This window comes from Lolium perenne, chromosome 6 (assembly GCF_019359855.2).
Source record: "Lolium perenne isolate Kyuss_39 chromosome 6, Kyuss_2.0, whole genome shotgun sequence".
In the NCBI taxonomy this organism is placed as follows: domain Eukaryota; kingdom Viridiplantae; phylum Streptophyta; class Magnoliopsida; order Poales; family Poaceae; genus Lolium; species Lolium perenne.
Window position 1 is genome coordinate 143535446 of NC_067249.2, and position 13755 is coordinate 143549200.

Consider the following 13755-nt stretch of genomic DNA (forward strand, 5'->3'; position numbering starts at 1 on the left):
TCAGCAAGCAAACATGCAACATAACTGGTTGTAAACGATGTTTCAATGCTTAGAAACAAGGCCTAGGGATCCTACTTTCACTAGTGGACACTCTCAACAATGATATCATAATTGAATACATAAATATTATATCTTCACTATGCTACTCTGAACCACTCTCCGGTTGGATAACAAACACAAATTCACCGGGTAGGGCTGCATGAGCACTCCTTAAAGTTCGTGTTCCCAATCTATGGATGTCCCACGCTATCACTTTGAGCATACAAAGATAGTACTAACAAGACACCACAATTTGTAAGTATTTCTGTAAAATTAATCCTAAGAGACGCACACGGTATGCACATTGTCACCTTCACACTGTGGGACAAGGTGTCTCCATAGATGACATAATAAAACCACTTGAGAAGCATAATAGATGAAGAATAACATCTACTTATTCAACTAGATTACAAAGCTCATAATCACATAAAGATCATACCATGGGAGAGAAAGATAGACCACATAGCTATCGGTAAAGCTCTCAGCCTTGGGGGAGAACTACTCCCTTCTCATCATGGGAGTCAGCAACAGCGATGGAGATGGCGGTGGAGCCGATGGAGACGGCTTCCTGGGGAAATTCCCCGTCCCGGAAGGGTGCCGGAACAGAGACTTCTGTCCCCCTAAAACTTGTCTTCGATGGCGGCGGAGCTACAGAACTTTTCGTGGATGGAGGGTGGTTTTTTTAGGGTTTTCGCGTTGAAGGAAATATATAGGCGGAAGGGCGAGGTCGGTGGGCACCCAAGGGGCCTACACCACCCCTAGGCGCAGCCAGAGGTGGGCCCGCGCCTAGGCATGGTGTGGCTACATCGGTGTCCTCTTCCGTCTCTGCTTTGGACTCCGTCATCGTGTCGGGACAAAATAGGAGGTTTTGCTTTTGTTTCGTCCAATTCTTAGAATATTTCCTGTACAACTTTTCCAAAATACAAAAATAGCAGAAAATAGGAACGGCCACTGTGGCATCTTGCCAATAGGTTAGTTCCAGAAAATGCATAAAAGTGCCACGAAATCATATAGAAATTGGTGTAAAACAAGCATGGAGCATCAGAAATTATAGATACGTTTGCAACGTATCAGCATCCCCAAGCTTATCTGAAAGATCGAGATGTCGCCTAGAGGGGGGGGGGTGAATAGGAAATTAAAAACTCTTACGAATTTGTCTTGTAAGAATGCGGAATTAAACTAACGTTTAGATTACAAGCACAAACCCTAAATATGCTAAGCTCAACTAAGTGTAACAATAACAACTAGAGCTAAACAAGATAGGCACAAGATATATGTAGCACAAGTGATAGAAATATATATGTACTTCAAGCACGATGGCTATCACAAGGAAAGAGAGCTCGGGTATAGAAATAATCGAGGCACGCGGAGACGAGGATGTATTCCCGTGTTCCCTTCCTTTGCAAGAAGGTACGTCACGTTTGGAGGAGTGGAGGTCCCACGAAGGATTCCCCAACGCCACGAAGGCTCACCATATTCTTCGAGCCACACTCACGAAGGATAATGGCCCTTTCCTTATGGTTAGCTTTTCCTCCACTCTGGAGATGGCAAGCTCCACAACCACTTCACAAGCTCCACGAAGGAGCAGCCCGAGTCTCTTCACAATCTTCCTGGAAGAGATCACCGGAGCACCAACCGCCAAGCCAACTAGGAGGTCTCCCTCCAAGAGTAACAAGCTCACGGTCTCTCACTCAAACTAATCTTGGTGGAGAGCTCAACACTATGAAATGATGCAAAGCAAGAACACTAGAGGTGTTCGAGTCCTTCACACTCAAATCCCACCCAAGCAACAAATGCTAGGATGATATTAGAGAGGAAGAACAATGGGAAAAGTCAACAAAAGACTCCAAGATCTAGATCCAAAGGGTACCCCTCACTTAGAGGAGAAATTGATCGGTGGGAAATGTAGATCTAGATCTCCTCTCTCAAATCCTCAAGAATGGGCAAGAATCATGGGAGGAATCAAGAGGGGAAGCAAGTTCTTCAAATAACAACAATGGAGGTGAAGAAGGGGAAGAACTAACTCAGCTCAAGGTGGAAGAAAGCTATTTATCGCAAAGGAGGAGAAATAACCGTTGGAGGAAAAAGACACAAAAAATCGCACATGAAAAAAACAGCCCAGCTGGCGCACAGGCTGGCTGACCAGATCCTGGGCTGAGGAGGCCGGCCAGCGGTCTGGCCCAGCCGGGGCAGCGACTCGCGGGGAAGCAGGCTGCGCGGTGGGGGTCAGCGGGCCAGGGGAGGCAGCAGGCTGCGCGGGGCGGGAGAAGGCCCAGCCCGGCAGGGAGGCCGGTCGGCCGGGCCGCACGCCGAGCGGGCCGGTCGAGCGCCGGGAGCTGGGCCGTACAAGGCTGGCAGGCCCACTGGAGGCGACCCGGCTGGCATAGGCGCCAGACCCGACGTAGACCGGGTGGGCCGGTGGCTCGGCCGGTCAGGCCGGTCGGCCGGCTGACCACTTCCTCCCCTTTTCCTTTTTGTTTCGCATTTTCTGTTTTTCTTTAATAACAAATGCTCCCGAACTCCGAATGGAATGAAACCAATTTTTTTTGAAAGATAACAACAAATGCTATCCTATAAAAAGTGAAAACACAAGAAACTATAGGACGGGATTTTATCATGAATATAAAAGGTAGAACCTTATATCATGAATAACCGGTAAAATCACTCAACCTTGAAAATGTCATAGAAGAGTCATACGAACTCCGTTTTCGATGAACTTGGGCTTGTTGTAAAGCTAGCAACAAGCTCAAGAACCTCACACAGAGAAACACCAAGAAGCAATAGGGATATGCAAAGTATGCAAAGGATTGATCTCCCTAAGACGATGTGATCAAGTTACCCAACCGAAAGCCCCTCTTGATAGTGCGGCTATCTATCCTATAATCCGGTCTCCCAACAACCACCTTGAGACCGGTAAAAGGAAAACCTAGTCAAGGCCATACCTTTGCCTTGCGCATGCCGCTTGATCTTGATGATAGCTCTTCAAGCTCCACTCAAGCCGGAATGCCTTACTTGATCATCGTTGCTTCGTGAAGACTCAGAAATGCTCCCCCATACACTATGATGGGAAAGCTCCATTGATGTACATCTTCACATGTCCATTATCATCAAATGGACGGCAAGCTTCAAGCATATGATCCTCTCAAGATGCTCAACTTGAACTTTCCCAACTCAACCTTGATGACGATCACCACTTGCCGTCATCCTCTCATGGGCTATATGAGATCTCATTTCTGATGCATGCACTACAAGAAATGTGCCATAATATGACGTTTTTTTTATGACTGGAAATCAAAATGTCATAGGTTTATGACGTTCCTAGCTTTGACCGTCCTTGGCCACTCCGGGGGGGGCAAAACCCTAGAAAATCGTGACGTTATTGGGCAAAAACGTCATTGGCAATTTAGGTCAAAACGTCATTAGCAAAATTAAGTGGCCTACGACGTTTTTCCAATGCCGATTGCGACAAATCAATAGCGTCATTGGCATTTGGCTCAATACAATGGTATGTGTTTGGCTGCCATGTCATCCATTTTGCCTATGTGTCCCTTTTCGGGTCCCACGCGCCTCACACGTGTCACTGGAAGCAACTGGCTTGAACTAACTGACATGTAGGACCAACTGATACTTGTGGGACAAAGGCGTCTTGTTATTTTTTTTCTCTGTGCCGTCCACCATTTTAATGGGCTGCTGGTGATATCCTCCTCTTTTGGGCTGTCCTCTACTAGGCTGCTGGCTGCTGGCCTACCCCACGGCGGCCCATCCGGGGGTTGAATTGCTGGCCCGACGGCCCATCCGGGGGTTGAATTGCTGGCCCGACGGCCCATCCGGGGTTGGAGTGGCTCCCGATGGAAATAACTGGCAAAAATTGCGCTTGCGGGGACTCGAACCCTCGACCTGGCGCTGCCGCACTACCACTCCCTACCGCTTTGCTACAATAGTGTTGTTGACACAAGTATGGTTATCCATGTATATAGACATGATAGACTAATCAGTTGTCTTAAAAATCCCTCCACCTCGACCAAAATCCCTCCGACCAGGTGCATCTAGCTAGGGTTCCTCCTCCGACCAAAATCCCTCCGACCAGGTGCATCTGTTGCATGGCGGCGCAGTTCCCAGCCTGCTCGGGCAGTTCTTCTAGGTCAGGAGCGTCGTCGCGTCGCCGCCGGCGGCCGGGCACGCCCATCCCGTATCGGCAGCGGCCATTCGATTATGAGCCCGCCGACGTATGTGACTGTGGCGAGAAGATGCCGCAATGGATTTCTTGGAGTGATCCGAATCCTGGGAGAAGATACCGGAACTGCAAAATTCGCTCGGTTAGTCTTCGAGCACGCCCCCCCGCCCCCATTCTGAATTTCGCCCGCCGTCTTCTGAAGTTTCTTTTCTACTATGGCTTACTTATCCTCTTTTGTTCTTCATCTGTCAGATTGCTGGTGGAATAGGGTGTAAAGTGTTTAAGTGGATTGATGATCCGCTGGATGCACGTCACAAAGAGTTAGTTCGTGATCTGCGTGATGCTGTTTGGGATCGAGATGAAGAAATTGAGAGGCTCCAGGTAGAAATTGAGAGGCTCCAGGAAGAAAAGTTTCTGCTTGCTGCAAGGAAACAGAGCAACCCTGAACCAAAGAAAATGGGAGGCTTCATGGTTTGGGTGCTATCTGTAGCTTTTGTCATCTGTTGTACCTGGGTGATGTGTAGGAACTGAAATTAGGGTGAATTCAGTGATCTGTTGGTCAGGAGGAGAAGAAGCTAGAGTATATGCTAGAGTTATTGTGTTGTAATTCCAACCATTTGTCTGTTCGTGCCACAATGTTTAGTTCCTGAATTTGAACCATGTCTATGTATGTGTGCAATTCTGTTCAGTTGAAAATGTGTTCTGTTGAAAATGAGTTCTGTTGAAAATGTGTAGCAGCTACTTTTGCACGGCGGCGCCACCCATATATGGTCGCCGGCGTCAGCCATGCACGGCGGCGCCGCCCATATATGGTCGCCGGCGTCAGCCATGTATTGAAAAAATTGGGCATGGATTCCCCTAAAAATTGGGCATGGATTACCCACAAATATGGGCACAAATTCTGGGAACAAATAGCTGACATATTCAACATAAATTCTGGGAATATTGAACATAAAAATTGGGCACAAATTCTGGGAACAAATAGCTGACATATTCTGGGAACAAATAGCTGACATATTCAACATAAATTCTGGGAACAAATAGCTGACATATTCAACACAAATTCTGGGAACAAATAGCTGACAAATTCTGGGAACAAATAGCTGACATATTCAACACAAACTGCTACTCATCTTCTTCGAAAACTTGACGCTTCCTAGTCCTATTTCCTCCATCATCATCATCATCATCCTCATCGCTGCAATATTGGTACATTGTCTGATCAACCTCCTCGATTTCTTCGGGCACAACCTCTTTGCTATGTTTCTTCAGTTTGTCCACAATGACTTTTTCAAGTAGCACACGTTCCTGGTCACTTCTCGTCCTACTCCGTGCAGTGCCTTCTTTTTCTTGCACAGGAACTTGACTGGAATCTTCATCTTGATATGATAGTACAGCAACACCGGGTCCCTGTTCATTTTCTTTTACACTCCATAGATGTCTATGGTGAAATTTCTGCACAACTTGCCATTTTCCTTTCAACTTGGTGTCTGGCACATAAAAGACCTTGGTTGCTTGTGATGTCAGAAGGAAAGGATCAGTCTTGTACCAAAACTTTTCTGTGTTAACACTCTTGAAGTGTCCATCATCGTCGAGCCCGGGTTTCCTACCACCAAGGTCAAACCAGTCACACCGGAAGAGGACAACTGACCGATGGACGCCACCGCTGGAGTTGTATTGCAATCTGATGATGGATTTGAGCTGACCAAAGAAGTCAATGCTGTTGCCATCATGATCTCCCTCAGAAATGATTCCACTATTTTGTGTCTTCCTGTTCTTCTCGCGGTCCAACAGTATGGTACCGAACACTGTCAACAACACATGCCGAATATAGTCTCACTCTAAAATCTGGTTTGCACGCCAAAGCATAGAGATCAGGACAGACATCATTTCGCATTTTTCCAATCTGCAAAAAATCAACCGGGGGTGAGTAACACACACAGCAAAATTATATCATGAACTTTTCCAATCTTCAGAAATAAACCAGCTAAAGATCTCACATGAGTCTGAAACCATCTAGCAAAGTTCTTGGCAAGCCATCTATCAACATTGATCTGACCACCTTGTTGGTTCAACTCTTGTTTGCACAGGCTGGAATGGCAACAGAAAATAGATCCTAATTATTATTTGGAGAGGCTGCAATAACCTATCTATATAAGGGGATGAAGAGAAACGTACTCGATGTATGGATCAACCTCAGGGCAACTTCGGAGCACATACCACACCATGTTGTCATAGTCCTCACCAGCAAACACATATTGAGAGGCTCCAATAAATTTCACACCGTGTTTGAAAACAGACACATCACCAATATGTGAATCATCCCGCTCCGGATTTCTGCTTGGACGGTTGAATCTTGTTTCAACATCGTCGAAGTATCTCGAGCAAAATGTCAGGCACTCATCAACAATATATGCTTCGGCAATCGATCCCTCCGGCCTGGCATTGTTCCGGACATAACGCTTCAATGTTAGCAACCTTCTTTCGACTGGGTACATCCAACCGTAATGCACTGGGCCTCTAAGCCTTGCCTCTTTTGGTAAATGGATGGCCAAATGCACCATCACGTCGAAGAAAGATGGGGGGAAGATCTTCTCAAGTTTGCAAAGAATAACTACGATTTCCTTTTCAAGTCTGTCCAGAACGTCTCTCTTCAGTGTTTTGCAGCACAGCTCTCTGAAGAAATTTCCAAGTTCAGCAACCGCTTCATATATGTCTTCATGGATTGTTCCTCGAAGGCCAGCCGGTAAGATCCTTTGAAGCAATATATGACAGTCATGGGTCTTCAGCCCTTGAAGCTTGCACTTATCAGCAGCAACACACTTGGATATGTTAGACGCGTACCCATCTGGAAACCTCACAGCTTTTATGAATTCACAAAAAGCATTTTTTTCTTGTTTACTCATTGTATACCACGCCTGTGGCATCTCAAAAGAGTCAGCTGAAACAGGGTGCAAATGCAAGTCACCTCTTATGCCCATGTCTTCCAAATCAAGCCTTGAATTCACAGTGTCTTTGGTCTTGCCTTGTATGTTCATGAAAGTACCAAGCAAATTGTCACAGATGTTTTTCTCGATGTGCATTACATCGAGATTATGCCTCAGCTTTAGATCTTCCCAGTATGGCAAGTCCCACAAACATGATCTACGGCTCCAACACTGACCGTCCTCACGTTTCCTTTTCTTCTGAAGCTTGCCTGGTATCACATCTCTAACCCTATCAAGCTGTTGCTTCAGCTCTTCTGGAGTGAATTCCGCTGGCTTCTCACGGCTTTCAGAAGCACCATCGAATTCTTTGCTATTTCTCCAAGGATGGTGCCGAGGTAGCCAACGGCGGTGCCCACTAAAGCAGATTTTGTTCCTTAATTTCTTGGAGCAATTCTCTTTGTCACAACGCACACATGCCTGGTAACCAGCTGTGGCCCTCCCTGACAATGTGTGCAGTGCCGGATAATCATGAATACACCATAAGATTGCAGCACGGAGATCAAACTTGTCTGGACTATTGGCATCATACGATTTTACACCTTTCCAGAGCTCCTGCAGCTCTTCCATCAAAGGCTCCATGAAGACATCAAAATCTTTTCCCGGAGAGGATGGACCAGGGATTAGCAATGCAAGCATGAAGTTGGACTGATCCATACATGCCCACGGTGGAAGGTTGTATGGCACCACGAATACAGGCCACATGCTGTAGGAGTTGCTCATATTCCCGTAGGGATTAAAACCATCCGTGGCAAGTCCAAGCCTTATGTTCCTGGCATCAGTGGCAAAGTCTTTATGAATATTGTCAAAATCCTTCCATGCATCCCCGTCTGCTGGATGACTGAGATCATTCTCCACGTCTTGCCGCTTCAGTTTGTGCCACAACTTCCTTTGATTGCTCCTTTGAAAGAAACATTCTTTGCAGCCTTGGAATCAATGGGAAGTGCCTTAGCACCTTCTCTGGGATCTTTCTCCTACCATCAGCATATTTCCATCTGGAGGCTTTGCACTTGGGGCAATTATTCTCCTTGGCATAATCCTTCCGGAACAATACATAGTTATTCGGGCACACATGGATACTCTCATAACCAAGTCCCAACCTGTCGACTATGCTAAGTGCCTCCTCGTATGACTTTGGTATTGAGCTATTAGGGTATTGCAAGGCCAAAATCAGGAGTATCGCGTTGAATGCAACGTTGCTAATCCGGTAGTACGACTTGGCCTGAAGTAACTTGACTGTGAGTGAAAACCTTGACATTGTACCCCCATCGCTGGCTGCGCGCTTGGCTTCCTCTATCAACTCAGCAAATATAGTGTCCTTTCCAGCACCTTGCGGTTCTGAGTTGTACAAATCAGCAAGCAGATCAGGAATTCTATCATCTTCGTAACCATCTTCCTCTTGCAAACCATAATAGTGTGCCTCTGCATCACCTCCACCAACATGGTGTGCCCCTGCATCACCTCCATGTCCAGCCTCAGGTTCACCTCCATGTCCAGCCTCAGGTTCACCTCCATGTCCATGTCCGGCTTCAGGTGCACCTCCTTGTCCTCCATGTCCAGCTTCAGGTACAGGATGTAATGGTTCTCCATGGAAGACCCATCGGTCATAAGTGCTTGCCATCCCAAAAAGAAGCAAATGAGACTCTACTACATCTAGAGGTTTTGTGCACCGGTTGAGACAGCTACGACATGGGCACAGCACCTGATCAACATTGGCAGCATTCAAGCGAACAAACTGCATAAACTCTGCCACTCCCTTTGTGTGTTCAGGGGAAAGCCTTCTAATTCTTGTTGTAATCCAGCGTCTGTCCATCTGCGGAAGAACAAAATGATGCAATTAGCACACACCTAACTGCACAGCAGTTCCAATTTCAAGCAATGCACAGCAGTTCAATTCGATTTTGTGAACTGATGAAGAAGAACAGATCGAGAGGGGAGAGATGAGAGGGGTGCAGACCGGGAGATGCGGAGGGGCTCGTCCTGGAGAGGGCGAGGGGCTCGTCCTGGAGAGGGCGAGGGGCATCTCGTCGGCGAGGCAGATGGACAGCAGATCCCTTGCTCGGACGCAGCGCCGGCACAACCACCACCGCCGTCACCTCGGACTCGGTACTTTAGTCCTAGTAACAGCACATATTGGATCACAGAGATTCGATATTGTGAACTGACGAAGAAGAACAGATCGAGAGGGGAGAGGTGAGAGGGGTGCAGACCGGGAGATGCGGAGGGGCTCGTCGTCGGAGAGGGCCGGGGCTCGTCGTCGGAGAGGGACGGGGCTCGTCGTCGGAGAGGGACGGGGCCGCCACCGCCGCCGCCGCCACCGCCGCTCGTCGTCGGAGATTCGAATTTCTGCTAGGTTATCGGAGGGAGTTGGATTCGGAAGGGATATTTGGGCTTCTCCTGGGCGCCAAAAAAACAAAAAGAGTGAGGGCTGGGACTCGAACCCAGCACCTCTAGATGTGTCAACGTGCCAGTTAACCAGTGGAGCTATTGGAGAGATCTTGTCAGCTTACCATCCTTTATCCTTTACATAGTGGAACTAAGGCAACTTTTTTTTTATAGTTATGGATATGATCTTGTTACATAATCTATCAGAGGGGATACTGATTTAGGACAACAGTTAATTTGTACAGGAGCATTAGCTAAGCAACAGGCTAATATATGACTAATAATTAATTACGGCTAGCAAACTATATATATCTATATATACTCCAGCATATATAGACCACCAAAAGCACATTATATTACACATATATAGTGCCAGCCTTGAGCTCAATAACATAGTACCAAAAGGACACGTTAATTATAGATACTACCGAGGAGGTTCAACGCTCATTTACTTGAGCACATTACATAGACTAACAGGCCATTAGATAGTACCAGATCGATCGATAAGAGGTTCAACGCTCATATTAGTTGAGCTCATACACACATATATATAGTACTACTAGCTTAATTAGAGAGGTTCAGCCTGCTAGCTCATTTCTCGAGCTTCCTGACATACAACTTGAGACCGCCCCGGGCGCGAATGCGGAACCAAAACACAAAGATATCATTTGCCTTCATCTTGCTCTTCCGCACCACAGCACTCCAGTTTGTTGTGATCACTGCACCGTCAAACTTCCCTTTGCCCTGGAAAATCCTCACTTTCACACCATGTCTCTCACTGTAAGAGACAAGAAAGTCATTATCTGGAAGCTGCATATTCTTCGAGATGTACTTCTTGGTAAACTTCCGGTTGAAGTACTGCAGATTATAAGATGCAAAACTTCGTTCAGATGAAGTAATTGTCAACATATAAAGATGCAAAAACATCCTTGATCGAGATGGAGTAATTATATTTACCATTCTGGAACAGCCTTCCACGGTACTTGCACTCTTTATAGTGCACACATAAAAAGGAATTGCGGGGCGCTTTTGGTCAACAAGATATCTCAGGGTATCAACTTGTGTAGGATTCATTTCCACTAGATTGGGATACATGCAAAAGTCATCCCATTCCTCACCTGCCTCTATCCTGGGACCTACATATATAAGGAAACCAGGGAATAAGGCCTAGTTTAAAGTTTTCCTAAAACTGAAGTATATCAAACCAACAGTATTTATAGAAACTGAAGTATTCCTTGAATGCTACAAATTGACTAGCTATTATGCCAAACCGAGACTAATTAAGCATTTGACCTATATCCTGCATCTATAACTACTATATATATATTTTACCTCGACGAGTCAGATGGACATCAGCAGGAGGAGGAGTAGCAACTTCCTCATGCTCAGCTGCACAATCCATTGCTGCAGCATCATCAGCTTTCTCTTGCTTGACGTGAACCCTATCTAGAGCACCATCCTCACCTTCGGAAGATGAGCTGATGTCGATGGTCTCAACGGCCTTCTTGGATGGGACCAAAATGGCAACTTCATAGTCATAGGGGTCCATGGTGTCGACCTAATAACAAGCAGTGAACAATTTGAGAACTATGAAACTATTAATTACACATTAATTAAAACTAAGTTGGGATGTTTAGGTTCAGATTGACATTCGCACTAGCAGCACTAGCACATGTTTTGAATCAATCTAAACCAGGAAAATCTACTCTAGCACTAGAATCTACTTTGAATCGATCAAACCCTAGGAAAATCGCCGCTCGGACAAAAAAACCCCAATTAAAATCCCCCGAGATTAAGTACGGCAAACCCTAGAAAATCCCCCGCTCATCCCCCAAATTAACCTGAGCTTCGGCCGACGGAGGCAGTGGAGCTTCGGCCGACGGAGCTTGACGGAGCTGCTTGACGGAGCTTCGGCCGACGGAGTTGGGAGAGGAAGAGGCGGCAGTGGCGGCTGGGTGAGAGAGAGTGAGACAGGGGAGAAAGTTGCTTTTGGTATAGGACATTTTGGGGTGGGTGGGGCAAAATGGCACCCACTGACGTGTGGGGCCATCTGACGGGTGGGTTGGGCCATTTCCGGTAATTTTATGTGGATTAGGGGCCAGCAGGTAAAATGGAACCCTCATTCTCTGTTTTTACTAATTATAATAAATCAGAAATTCCCTCCTCCGCCTCTCCGCTTCTTGACGGTTCCACTCCGCTTCTTGCCGGTTCCACTCCCACTAGACGGAAAACCCTCCTCCGCGCCAAGACGCTTCTGCCTCGCCGCTTCTGCCTCCTCCGCCGCTTCCTCCTCCGCCGCTTCTGCCTCCTCCGCGCCATGGACGCTGCTTCTTCTTCCTCTTCCTCTGTTCCGCAACCGCTTCTGCCTCCTCCGCCGTCAGCAATGCAGGCCATTACTCAGATCAGGACCTTCACCGTCCATGGCGGCAAGGAGATCGATGTTGTCTACACAAACGAGGAGGAGACGATGAGCAAGTACCTGAAGATGTACGCGCAGTGGTATGCGGAAGAAGAAGAGAACAAGTTTGTAGGATTGGATCTCGAGTACAGTCGGGAGGACCCCAACCACGAAGAAGACAACTACCTCGCCGTCGCTCAACTGTGCATGAGGAACCACGTCCTCGTCTGCCACTTTTCCTGGTTTGTAGACCTTAATCTTGCTCTGATTTACTTAATCTTGCTCTGATTTTGTTAATCTTGCTCAGATTTTAGTTAATCGCTAGTGCATGATGAACCAAGTCACCCTTGAGTGCTCTGTTTTAGTTAATCTTGATCTGTTTTAGTTAATCTCGAGTGCAACAAATTAAACTACAAACCGTGCTAGCTGCAAAACTAGTTTTGTTTCTGTGTTTTGTGTAACAAAAGCCACAAAGCATGGTGTGCTGATCTTGCAGATTGAATCTATCCATATGCTCATCTAGCATGTACTGGATTTCATTATACCAAATTAATTATCACAAAGCGAATTTCCGGAGTCCTGATCTTGCATTTAATAGACTTTTGTTAGTTTCAAAATTATATGATGCAAAATGATATTTCAATGACTAAAAAATTTGCACTTGCACATTTCATAAAAGTGTTGGTCATGCATTCTTTTAGTACCAAATGGATTATGACTAGATAATTTTCAGACTCTTGATCATGCACTTACTAAACTTATGTCAATTTTATTCAAGTTATGAGATTGCATAGACTAAACATTCGTATTCCCAAATTTTATTCAAGTGTTGATCTCGCAAGTACTAAATTTTTGCATCAAATTGAATCTATCCATATGCTCATCTAGCATGTACTGGATTTCATTATACCAAATTAATTATGACAAGCAAATTTCCGGAGTCTTGATCTTGCATTTAATAGAATTTTGTTAGTTTCAAAATTATATGATGCAAAATGAAATTTCAATGACTAAACAATTGCACTTACACATTTCATAAAAGTGTTGTTCATGCATTCTATTAGTACCAAATGAATTATGACTAGATAATTTTCAGACTGTTGATCATGAACTTACTAAACTTATGTAGTTTCAAATTTTATATTCAAGCTATGAGATTGCATATAGACTAGCTTTGTAGTCCCAAATTTTATTCAAGTGTTGATCTCGCAAGTACTAAATTTTTGCTTTCAGGACCAACGGGGAATGTCAGGCGCTGCGCTCATTCCTTCAAGATCAAGGAATTGTGTTCTGCAGCGTTGACAAGAGAGCAGATTTTATAAAGTTATATTACGAGAAGATTATAATTCCTTGGGAGAACTGGATCGATATCCAGGAAATTGTCAACGTCAAAGGTCTCAACGAGAGAGGAAACTTAATGAGGGATGGAATGGCTAGTCTTGCAACTAGCATCATCGACGAGTCGTACAGCCAGATGAAGAGCAAATTCCCTCCAGAGAGGCACAATTACTGGGAAGAGCAGCCATTGTCTGATTTAAACCTGGAGTATGCAGCTAAAGATGCTTACGTGAGCTACCAGCTCTACTTTAAGATATGGTTCTTCCTGCGTTACCTTGTGTTTTGCCCCGGTTGCAAGAAGGAAGACGAGCTGAGGGGACGTCTGTGTTGCAAATGCAAGGCAGCAGAGATCGAAGCTGAACATGCACAGAGAAATGCTGCAGCTGAAATAGCAAGGTTAAATGCTGAACTTGCAAGCGCGCTGGCTGAACTAGCAA